Source organism: Dasypus novemcinctus, chromosome 11 (genome assembly GCF_030445035.2).
Source record: "Dasypus novemcinctus isolate mDasNov1 chromosome 11, mDasNov1.1.hap2, whole genome shotgun sequence".
NCBI classification, from domain to species: Eukaryota; Metazoa; Chordata; class Mammalia; order Cingulata; family Dasypodidae; genus Dasypus; species Dasypus novemcinctus.
Window position 1 is genome coordinate 114,685,171 of NC_080683.1, and position 13,120 is coordinate 114,698,290.

Genomic DNA, 13,120 nt, shown 5'->3' on the forward strand with positions numbered 1-13,120 from the left:
AGGTACACAGGCTCGTAAGCATAGTCATCAGTATCAAGGGCTCTTTGTTGGACCGTCATACTTTATTGGTCTTTGCCATTGCACTTGGGGGATTGTTGCTGTTCCATTGGGGAATGTGATAGAGCTTCCCTGGATAGGAACTCAGCACTCCCTCAGGTGTCATTTTTAACAGTAACCACTATGAAAATATCCAAACATTTTTATGTACCCTGTATACATGCCCTGGAGAACTCCCTGCCAACCATGTGCCCCCCCATCAAAAATACCCCACACCAGTGTTCCTCCTTAGCCATAGCTGAACTTCTCTGTGGTCCAAAACTTCTTCAAAAATGAAGCCTAATATATTGCTGGGTTCCGTTAATAGTAAAAGGGAATATAGTGATGGGTTTAAAGGTTAGATATTGAATACATACTAATTTAGAAAATTTAAGGTAAAAATAAATTGGGGTATCAAAAAATGAAAAAGCTTTGTTTTTGATATTTGCCTTTCATCACTGCAGTAGGTGTTGCCCTGTATGGATAATGAAAGAGGTTGATGTGGGAGGAGTGAGGTGAGGGGGGTAGGGTGTATGTGTAAAATATGTATATTTTAAGATTTATTTATTATTTCTCTCCCCTCCCCACCCCCAGTTGTCTGCTCTCTGTGTCCATTCGCTGTATGTTCTTCTGTGACCGCTTCTATCCTTATCAGTGGCACCGGGAATCTGTGTCTCTTTTTGTTGCATCATCTTGTTGTGTCAGCTCTCTGTGTGTGCGGCACCATTCTTGGGCAGGCTGCACTTCTGCGCTGGGCAGCTCTCCTTATGGGGCGCACTCCTTGTGCATGGGGCTCCCCTACGCAGGGGCACCCCTGCGTGGCAGGGCACGCCTTGCATGCATCAGCACTGCGCATGGGCCAGCTCCACATGGGTCAGGGAGGCCCGGGGTTTGAACTGTGGACCTCCCATGTGGTAGGCAGATGCCCTATCCACTGGGCCAAGTCCGCTTCCCCCTCTTATATTTTTTGATTGTAACTTTTTTTAAAAATAGAAAAAAAAGAGAACTAGAATTAGAAGTGGAGGCTAAAGATGTGACTGAATTGTTGCATTATCATAGTACAACTTTAACAGATGAGGAGTTACATCTTATATATGAGCAGAGAAAGTGTTTTCTTGAGATGGAAACTACTCCTGGTGAAGATGCTGTGAGCGTTGTTGAAATGACGACAAAGAATTTAGAATATTATGTAAACTTAGTTGATAAAGCAGAGGCAGGGTTTGAGAGGATTGCTTCCAATTTTGTAAATAAATTCTGAGAGTAAAATGCTCTCAGATAGCATTGCATGCTACAGAGAAATCTTTCATGAAATAGTTAATCAATGTGGCAAACTTCATTGTTGTTTTAAGAAATTGCCGCAGTCACCCTAATCTTCAGCAGCCACCACCCTGCTCTGTCAGCAGCCATCAAAATCAAGGCGAGATCCTCCGTCAGCAGAGATTACAACTCGCTCAGATCTTTGTTAGCATTTTTTAATGATAAAGTATTTTTCATTAATTTATGTGCATTTTAAAAACAATTCTACTGCACAGTTAATAGACAACAGTGTAGTGTAAAAATAACCTTTATATACACTGGGAAACCAAAAACTTTGTGTGAGTAACTTTGTTATGATATTCACTTTATTGCGGTGATCTGGAAACTAACTCTCAATATCGCTGAAGTATGCTTCTAATATTTGTTGAAAAAATTACACAAATATTAGGAAGATAAAGAAAGGTGAATTTACCATTAAAGTAATAGGATCAAGCTCAGGGAACCAAACTTCCCCAGGACCCTTTCTTGGCCCTGGGGGGGGACCCTATTAGTTTATTCACATGCTCATGGGTTTTTGTAAAATTTCAAAAAAAAGATATTTTACTCGTAATCGGTTAAGGTTGCTGTGTCACTCTACTTCAACTTTCCTTCCCTCTTGACCCCTTTCATGTTAGGTATTGATGGAGTGGCCACAGGCATTTTTAGGTCCTGACTAAGGGGCCAGTTGAGATAGGAATAGCTTTGAGTATAGTGGGATATTTGTATGTTATTCACACTTTCACTCTACAATGATGACATCAACAACAAAGTGGTTTATCGTATCATTTATTCAAAGAATATTCAATGCTGGTCACCAAATAAGAAATTATAAAAAGCATTGAAATCTTTCAGCCTGTATATGAAAGAAGCTTAAGAGATTTTTTCCCCCCAATTTTTCTCAATCTTAAACTTTCATGTGACCTTACCAGTAAAGATTTGTGAAGCTGAAGGAAACTTTTCTAAATCTTTAACAATGAAAAAGTTAAAAAAAAAAAAAAATCACTTATGCTAGAAAAAAGACTATCTTTCCATTCTGTCTATAGAAAAAATTACAATATCATTGTCTTAAGGATGTGCTCAAAGTAGATGCAGGTAAAAACAGGAGAAAGTATTATACAAGTGTGACAGACAATTCATGAAAACATTATGTTATTCTTCTGGGCTTTTGTTTGTAGAAGTTGTCAGCTTTGGAAATTAATTTCTAATTTTTTGAGATTCCTTTATTCAATGTAAATACTCATTTTTTGAAGTAATTTTCAGGTCATTTCTTATTTTCTTTCTTTCTTAATGATGATCCCATAAATTGAATAAGCTATAGACCTCACAAAACCTGTGTCCACTTTGACAAGAAAAGTCAGGAATAACTGGCTGGAATGGCACACTGGCTCCTTCCATCAGATTCCTCTCTTTCAAGCATCAGCCAACAGTTGCAGTTTAAAAGTCTACAGTCCTTAGACACAGAAGAATGTAGGGACATGTGGGAAGCTGCCAAATAAAGAGAGGTAAGGTGGGGTGGCTTGGTTGGTGGCTCATTGGGAAAAGCAAGACCAAAGAGATTGTATTTATTTGGATTAGAGGATTAATGGACATAGGATAAGAAAGGAAGGTAGGCAGGAGGATGTCAATGAGAACATGAAGTACTTATTTTCTGGGTTTATCCTGCTCAGAATTTCCTTGCCAGATATATTTAGCTAGTGTATGCACAACTTCTAAGATCTATAAACTGTCCATATCTATGTGTTATTTTGAATGCTGCTGTTTTGAGTGCGTGCATAAGCCAGAGAGGCTTAAGACTCTTAAACCATGGGAAAGGGATTCTCCACAGTACAAAATGCTCCAAGGCACCAATGGAATTTTTTTCATTTTCAAAACAATTTATCGAAGCATATCATTATGTATATACACATACATAAACAATAAATGTATAGTAAAAGTTGTGAACTTAGAAAACAAACATGCATTACATCACACAGGGTTCCCACACTTTACCTCCCCATAGATACCTTGCATTGTTGTGAAACATTTGTAATAAATTATGAAAGAGCATCATAAAAGTATTGGGGCTAACTATGGTCTGTATCTTAACATTTAGGGTGTTTTTTCCCCAACCCACACTATTAATTTTTTTGTTCATAAACCATACAATTTACCCAAACTGTACAATCAATGGCATTTGGTATAGTCACCGATTTGTGCATTCATCGCTTCAATCAATATTAGAGCATTCTGGGAAACGGACTTTGGCCCAGTGGTTAGGGCGTCCGTCTACCATATGGGAGGTCCGCGGTTCAAACCCCGGGCCTCCTTGACCCGTGTGGAGCTGGCCGTGCGCAGTGCTGATGCACGCAAGGAGTGCCCTGCCATGCAGGGGTGTCCCCCGCGTGGGGTAGCCCCACGCGCAAGGAGTGCGCCCGTGAGGAAAGCCGCCCAGCGTGAAAAGAGGGAGCAGCCTGCCCAGGAATGGCGCCGCCCACACTTCCCGTGCCGCTGACGACAACAGAAGCGGACAAAGAAACAAGATGCAGCAAATAGACACCAAGAACAGACAACCAGGGGAGGGGGGGAAATTAAATAAATAAATAAATCTTAAAAAAAAAAAAATATTAGAGCATTCTCATTACTCCTAAAAAAAAAAAAAAAACCCACTATCAAATCCATAGATCAACACTACTAATTACAAATCCTGTGATGTACTTTGACCATTTCTATTCATTTCCAAACATTTCCAGACAACTTTTAACTAACAGAATATTAATGACAAATCAAAGGGCAGAGAATTTTTAAATCCCACAGCAAAATTCAAAGCAAAGAAAAATTTGCAAATCAAATTTAAAAGAGAAGAAAAAAGAATGAACATGAAAGGGTATGAAAAGGTAACATAGGCTGTCTTTAGAAATCATTTAGACTAGTGAACTGTTTGAGGAATTTCCCTTCCTCTGTCCTGTCATGCCCTGTTTTCTTTGAAAAGGCAGCAGATGCCTTATAGTGTAGATATGTTATTTAGGAAACTAAATCTGGAAAAGCTCTGGGAAGAGTAGAGAAAAACAACTTAAATTGAAACTATTAAGCCACTTGCGAGACTACTTTTTAGATTTTCTTAAGGGTGGCAAGTGGGAAAATGGGAGAAATAGAAGAGAAGCATTAATTTTCTTCCTTATCTCAATTTGTGAAGGAGGGCATAGGTGTTGCACATTTTGGAAAATTGTGGCATAGGATCACACAACACTATTGCCTGTATCTGGGCAAAGATTTTGCAGACTCTTCCATTACCTCCATTGGCAGGTCTAAAAAATCACTCTGAGGACAGGCCACTTGAGATTGATTACTTTTTATTTATTTTGACCATACGTTTCTAATTTCTACTTCCCCAAGGAAAGTGGTTAGTGGGATTAGTCATTTTCTAATTTTTCTTATTTCCTACATTATGATTCCAGAGTATGTGCAAAAGTTTGAAATTCTTTTATGAATTTCCAAAAGAGAAAGACTGTTTTTGAACTAATCCATTCATGCGGGTGTGAGATCCTTTTGATTAGACTACATCAGTGAGGCACGACTCAGTAAGAGGCTCTACCTCTTGCTGCATATGGTACTAACAGAGACACAGAGAGAGACAGGCAGGAAAATATTATATTTATCCTGCTGATTGAGAGAGAGAGGACTGCAGGAAAACAGAAGCCCTGAGAGGCTTGAGGAGCAAAGGCGCGGGAAGAGATGAGCCTGATGAGCCTGATAACTCACAGCTGAACTTGGGAAGAAAGTAGAGTAGCTGAGACTGATAAAGAAGACTCTGAAAGAGACAAGTCCTATGCCTAGTTGCCCACAGCTGAGCTCTGGAAGATGTTAGATTCTGGAGGGGAAGGCAGAGATTGGCGGCCATCTTGTTTCACCATGTGACAGGACCCGGAGAAAGCATCTCTGATGGTGCCTTGATTTGGACATTTCATGGCCTCAGCACTGTAAACTTTACCTCAGATAAAATTCTTATTACAAAAGTCAGCGCACTTCTGGCACTTTGCATAGGCAGCCCTTTGGCAAACTAAGACAGTATGGTTTAATTAAGCCATAGTTTCTTTTGATTCTGGTTGAGATACATATAATCACATTGATATAACTTGAAGGTTTATGGCTATTTTGCATTAGATAAATAGAATAGGCATTCATCCCTTTCAGGTGGGCCACTGAGAAATACTCTTAAGGATTTCCCATCATCATTGTGGTAGATCACATTTTCCTAAGATGGACACAATAATATATCCCACCCAACATGCTCTCCTTACAATGAGATGTTAACACTCCTCCATTGAGGATACACGTATATATTTCTTTCCTTTAAAACTGGATGGAGGGAAGCTGCTGTGACTCAAGCGATTGAGCTCCTGTTTACCATATGGAGGACCCAGGTTCGATCCCTGGGACCTCCTGGTGAAAGAAAAAAGGCTTTCTAGAACTGCATGGTGCGGTGCAGTGAGGAGCAGGCCCCCACGCAGTGAAACAACACACCAAAAAGACGATGATGCAACAAGATAGGAAAAAAAAACAAAACTGGATGGACCTATGACTCCAGTGGAAGTGACATTATGTGCCTTCTACAGCTAAGCTAGAAAAGATAATACAGTGCTCACTTAGGCAACACATACACTAAAATTAGAACAATACATAGAAGATTAGCATGACCCCTGTGCAAAGATGACACACATTTGTGAAGCATTCCATATTTTTACTGTAATTTTTTTATATAACTCCACTTTTTATTTCTTACAGGTTCTAAAATGCAAATTCATAAAACATCATGATAAATCTATGCTTTAGGACATACAATAATTTGTAACCAGTATGACAAAAAAGGTAGGTGACCAAGGGGTATAGGAACAGTGTGTATGCTATTGAAATAAGTTGGTATTGAATCAAGTGTCATGTTATAGATTTAAGATGTTAAAATTAATCCCAATTGTAATCACAAATAAAATATCTGAACTATATAGAGAGAAGGAAATGAGAAGGGACTTAATATGGCACACTACAAAAAAACAAGTAAATATGAAAGTAGGCATTAGCAGTTGAATCAAGGGGGAAAAGAAAGTATAAGACTTAAAAAGATCAAATAACAAAATGGCAGAAGAAAGTCCTGCTATTATTAGTAATTATTTAAATATAAACAGATTACACACTCAAGTCAAAATGCAGAGATTGGCAGAATGGATAAAAAAGCATTACCCTGGAAGCAGACTTGGCCCAGTGGTTAGGGCGTCCATCTACCACATGGGAGGTCTGCGGTTCAAACCCTGGGCCTCCTTGACCCGTGTGGAGCTGGCCCATGTGCAGTGCTGATGCACGCAAGGAGTGCCGTGCCATGCAGGGGTGTCCCCCGCGTAGGACAGTCCCACGCGCAAGGAGTACGCCCTGTAAGGAGAGCCGCCCAGCGCGAAAGAAAGTGCAGCCTGCTCAAGAATGGTGCCACACACATGGAGAGCTGACACACAAGATGACACAACAAAAGGATACACAGATTCCCATCCCATACCACTGATAACAACACAAACGGACAAAGATGACTCGGCAAATAGATACAGAGAACAGACAACTGGGATGGGGGAGAGGGGAAGGGGAGAGAAATAAATAAATAAATTAATTAATTAAAAAAGCATGACCCAACTATATGCTGTTTACAAGAGACTCATCTTAAATTCAAAGACAAAAGTAGGTTGAAATTGAAAGAATGGAAAACAAATCATGCAAATAGTAACCAAAAGAGAGTTGGGATAACAATACTAATATTAGATAAAATAGACTTTAAGTCAAAAACTGTTACAAAGAAGGTCATTATATAATGATAAAGGGGTCAATCCAACAAGAAGACATAACAATTATAAATATATATGTACCTAACAGCAGAGCCCCAAAATATAAGAAAATACTGACAGATGTAAAAGGAGAAATAAACAGTTCTACATTAGTAGAAGAAGACATCAACACACCACTTTCAATAATGAATTGAATATCTACATAGAAAATCAATAAAGGAAATAGAAGACCTGAAAGATACTATAAAGCAACCAGACCTAACAAATATATAGAATGCTTCACCCAACAGCAGCAGGTTACACATTCTTCTTGAGTGTACATGGGTCATTCTTGAGGATAGGCCATATATTAGGTCACAAAACGTAACTCAACACATTTTTAAAAATATTGAAATCGTACAATGTATCTTCTACAAACACAGTGGAATGAAACTAGAAACCAATAACAGAGGAAGAACTGGAAAATTCACTGGAAATTAATACACTGTTCATCAACCAATGGGTCAAAGAAGAAATCACAAGGGAAACTAGGAAATATCTTGAGGCAGAAGAAAATACAATATACCAAAACTTATAGGATGCATCAAAAACAATGCTGAGGGAAATTTAGAGCTCTAAATGCTTGCATTAAAAAAGAAAAAGGATCTCAAGAGAGCAAACCTCACAACTGGAGGGTCCATATTGATCAGAAGGAAAGAAATAGCAAGTATTAGAGCAGAGATTAAGGAAATAGAGAATAAAAAAAAAAACCTGAAGAATCAATGAAACCAATTATTGGTTTGTTGAAAAGATCAATAGAATTGAGAAACCTTTAGCTAGACTCACCAAGAAAAAAAGAAAAAAGATGCAAACAAACTCAGAAATAAAAGGAGGAATGTTACCAACCCTATGGGGGAAAAAGAGGATATTATGGATAAATGAATACCAAAAAAAATTATATAACCTTGATGAAACTGACAAATTCTTAGAGACACACAAACTACCTACACTGACACAAGAAGAAATGAAAGACCAATATTAAGTAAAGAGATTGTATTAGTAACCAAAAACCTCTCAAAAAAGAAAAGCCCAGGACCAGGTAGCATCACTGGTGAATTTTAATGAACATTCCAAGAAAAATGGACACCAATCCTGCTCAAATTCTTCCAAAAAATTGAGGAGGCAGCATTCCCTAACTCATTCTATGAGGCCAAACTCATTCTAATAGCAAAACCAGATGAAGATAGCACAAGAAAAGAAAACTAAGTACCAATATTCCTTGTGAATAAGAATGCAAAAATCCTCCAAAAACTACTAGCAAACTGAATCCAAAAGCACATTAAAAGAATTATACAACATAATCAAATGAGAGTCACCTCAAGAATGCAAGCATGGCTCAAAATAAGAAAACAGATAATACACCACCTATATAGAACAAAAAACCTACATAATCATCTCAATTGATATAGTAAAGGCATTTAACAAAATCCATTACTCCTTCTTGATAAAAACACTGAGAAAATTAGAAGTAGAAATAAAATACCTCAAAAGAATAAAGGGCATATTTGGAAAACCCACTACTAGCATCAAACTCAATGATGAAAGACTGAAACCTTTCCCTCTAAAATCAGGAACAATGGGAAATGGATGTGGCTCAACCAATTGGACTCCCATCTACCATATAGGAGGTCCAGGGTTTGATGCCCAGGGCCTCCTGCTGAGGGCAAGCTGGCCCATGTGGTAAGTTGGCCCATGTAGGGTGCCAGCCCATGCAGGAATGCAGCCCTGCACAGGAGTGCTGCCCTGCCTGGGAATACCACCCTGCGCAGGAGTGCTGGCCAATATGGAAAGCTGGGGCAGTAAGATAGTGCACCAAGAGACACAGGAGAGAAAATAAGAAGACATAGCAGAACAGGAAGATGAGGTGGTGCAAGAGAGTAATCACCTCTCTCCCATTCCAGAAGGTCCCAGGATTGGTTCCCGGAGCCACCTAATGAGAATACAAGTAGACACAGAAGAACACAAAGCTAATGGACACAGAGAGCAGACAATAGGGGGAGTGGGGGGGATAAATAAATAAAAATCTTTAAAAAAATAAAATAAGGAACAAAACAAGATTGCCCAGCAGTCACTACTGTTATCCTACATTGTAGTAGAGGTTCTAGCAAGAGCAATTTGTCAAGAAAAGGAAAAAAAGACAGTGAAATTTGAAAAAAGTAGTAAAATTTCCCTATTTGCAGATGACATGATCCTATATACAGAAAACCCTGAAAAATCCACAACAAAGTGACTAAAGCTAATGAACAAATTCAGCAAAGTGGTGGGGTACAAGATAAACATGCAAAAACTGGTATTTTTTCTATATAGTAGTAAAGAACAATTTGAAAAGGAAATCAAGAAAAACTTCTATTTACAATAGCAACTAAAAGAATCAAATATTTAGGAATAAATTTAACCAATGATGTAAAGAACTTGTACACAGAAAACTGCAAAACATTGCTAACAGAAATCAATGACCTAATAAATGGAAGGGCATTCCATGTTCTTGGAGTGGATGACTAAATAGTGTTAATATGTCAAGTCTACCCAAAATGATTTTTATGGGTTCAACACAATCCAAAATTCGAACAGCCTTCTTTGCAGAAATGTAAAAGCCAATCATCAAATTATATGGAAGGGTAAGGGACCTCCAATGGCCAAAATAATCTTGAAAAAGAATGAAGTTTGAGGATTCACATTTCCCAATATTAAAATTTATTACAAAACTACAGTAATCAAAACAGTATGGTATATATAGACTAGTGGAATTGAATTGAGAGTTCTGAAATAAACCATCATATCTGTGGCCAATTGATTTTTGACAAGGTTGCCAAGTCCAGTCAATTGGTAAAAAATAGTCTCCTCAACAGATGGTGCTGGGAGAACTGGATATTGATATGCAAAAGAATGAAGGTGAACCCCTACATTACCCCATATTTAAAAATTAACTCAAAATAGATTGAAGTTTTAAATATAAAAACCAAAGTTATAAAGTACCTAGAAGAAAACAGGGAAGCATATTCAGAACCTTGTGTTAGCAAATGGTTTCTTATACTTCACACCAAAAGCATGAGTAAAAAAAGAAAATGTAGATAAATGGGACTTCATCAAAATTAAATACTTCTGTGCATCAAAGGACTTAATCATGAAAATATAAAGACAACCTACAGAACGCGAGAAAATATTTGGAAACCACATATCTGATAAGACTATTTCTTCTGAGTATTTTATTTTATTTCAAAAAAAATTTTTTTGGCTTTATTTCTGGGAAGTTGCGGATTGCAGAAGGGTCATAACTGTGGCAGGGGAGGCTCACTGGTGCAGGATGTTGGCAGTAGTAGGATGTATGGGGAGGAATGTACCTGGAGCATGCCTCTATGGAATATGAATGTGTTCTTGTGGTCATGAGGTGTTGTCTCAGTGAGCGGAGACCCACAATAACTTAAAGAATGTTGAATTCCCATCCTGGGAAGTCCTGCTAAACTCTCTTATAGAGTGGCAAGAATCCTTAGAGTATGTGGGCAGTGCCTAGCAAAGGAGAATAGACCAACATGTCAGGCACTTGATACAGATGCTTGTATTTATGTACCTTGTTCTTGTGAAATTGAAACTTCACCTAGTATTATATATTGCCCAAGGTAACCTCCTGAAAACCTCCTTGTTGCTCTAAGCCAAGCTCAGCATATAAACACAGTACCTTCCCCACAGCATGGGACATGACTCCCAGGAATGAGCCTCCCTGGCACTGAGGGATTATTACCAAGTGCCAATTAGTAATGCATTTGGAAAAAGACCTTGACCCAAAAAGGGAAATATTAAATACAAATGAGTCTTTATGACTAAGAGATTTAACGTGAGTCAGGAGGTCATTCCAGAGATTATGCTTATGCGTGTCTAAGGAAGCTCATACTGACTGACACAGTAAACAATGCTTCAAGCAGGAGGGCTCCTGAGGGCTCTAAAGACATCTAGACATTATAGGAAGAGCAGACAATCCCAGGAATTTGGCACCCTGGCAGTGGGTCTTATCTTGGAATATATGATAACCTATTCCCCCAATGTATCGGAGTTAGGCTCATTTATAATTTTCCTGCACTTTGTTCTTATGCCCCTTTTATCTGAACCCATAATTAGCACTATACCTGTTAAATATGTGTCCCAGAGACTTAAATCTTCTGGCTGTTCATATGCCAGTTGAACCCTGAAACTCAGCAAATTTGCAACCAACACCTACTCTCCAGTCCATTGGACTTGCCCAAGACAACCAACAAAAGGATGATGATGGACAATGCCCACCTGTATTAGTCAGGGTTCTCTAGGAAAACAGTATCAACAAGGGATATCTGTTGATAGTGAGAGATTTATCAGAGTCTCTCATGCAGCCATGGGGATGCACAAGTGTTGAAAACACTCTCACCCAGATCCTTGCTACCTATAAGTGTGGAAGTAGGGGAATCCAGTGATGCTATTTTGTGGATTTCAATTGCCAACTCGCACCATGGACTATTAGCAACCTCTTCATTATTGGAAAGGGGGTTATCAGTAACCTTGAGTCCAATTAGAGTAGAAAGACAATTGCAAAACTCCTAAAACCACCTCAGACATCCAATGTTTAAGACTCTGTCCCTCAAGAACCACTCCCAATACCAAGCTGTATTAGTCAGCGTTCTCTAGGGAAACAGAATGAACAAGGGATATCTGTCAATGGTAAGAAATGTATCAAAGTCTCTCATGCAGCCTTGGGGATGCACAAGTCCAGGTTCTGCAGGCAGGCTGCAACCAGGAGCTCTGATGAAAGTCCAATGAAGATTCTTGACAAATTCTGGGAGATATTGACTGTCCAAAGAAGAGCTGGGAAATTCTCTCTCAATGCTGGAATCACTTCCCCTTTTAAGGGATTCAACTGATTGGGTTAAGCGTCACTCACTGCTGATGGCAATCTCCCTGATTGATGTAATTATAACCAGCTATCTATTATTTACAACTGCAGTAAAGTCAATGGTGACTCAAGTCCATAAATGCCCTTGTATTACAGTTAACCCAGTGCTTACTTGACCAAACAACTAGGCACAATTACCTGGCCGAGTTGACACAATAGCCTAACCATCACACCATCCCCCCCAAAAAAACCAGAGTGTTTACAAGGCAAGCAAGAAAGTTCCATCAATCTGCTCCAATGGGATTAAGCCTCTCAATCAGAAGCAGAGTGAGCATCACCATCCCAAAATCCCCAAGATTGAGGAATGAACAAACATAAGGGGGGAATGTAGTCTACCAAAGTAGACTTATTATTATTCTAACTATAGAAGAACTTGTGACATTGATATAAAGGCAGTGGTCACTAGAGGTTCTGAGAGGAGGTAGAGGGAAGAATAGGTGTAACGTGCGACATTTGGAGGACACTGGAATTGTTCTGCTTGACATTGCAATGACAGATACAGGCCATTATACATTTTGTCAAAACATAAAATTGTGCAGTGCAAAATGTAAACCATAATGTAAACTAAAGACCATGGTTAGTGGTTATGCTTCAATATGTGTTCATCAATTGTAATAAATGTACCACAATAATAAAGGATTTGTTAATGGGGGAAAATCTGGGTGGGGGAGGTGATGGGTATATGGGAATACCCTATATTTTCAATGTAACATTTATGTAATCTAAAGTTCAAATAAATAAATAAAGATTTGAATAGACCTTCTCCAAAGAAGATATACAAATGGTCTGTAAGTACATGAAAAGATGCTCAACATCATTAGCCATTTGGGAAATGCAAATCAAAACCATAATAAAATACCGTTTTCCACCCTCAAGAATGACTACTGTTTTAAAAACTGGAAAATAACAAGTGTTGTAGAGGATGTGAATAAATAGGAACATTTGTAAAATGGTGAAGTCACTGTGGAAAACTGTTTGATTGTTCCTCAGAAAGTTAATTATAGAATTACCATATGACCCAGCAATCCCA

At 38.6% G+C, this 13,120-nt stretch overlaps 1 non-coding gene across 1 annotated transcript; it reads left to right on the forward strand.

The window, feature by feature from the left end:
* The first annotated feature begins 5,946 nt into the window (after positions 1-5,946).
* LOC111765786 (U6 spliceosomal RNA) lies at positions 5,947-6,051 on the forward strand. The gene has a single exon (XR_002798015.1). It is a non-coding gene; the product is annotated as a U6 spliceosomal RNA (small nuclear RNA).
* Positions 6,052-13,120: the final 7,069 nt, after the last annotated feature.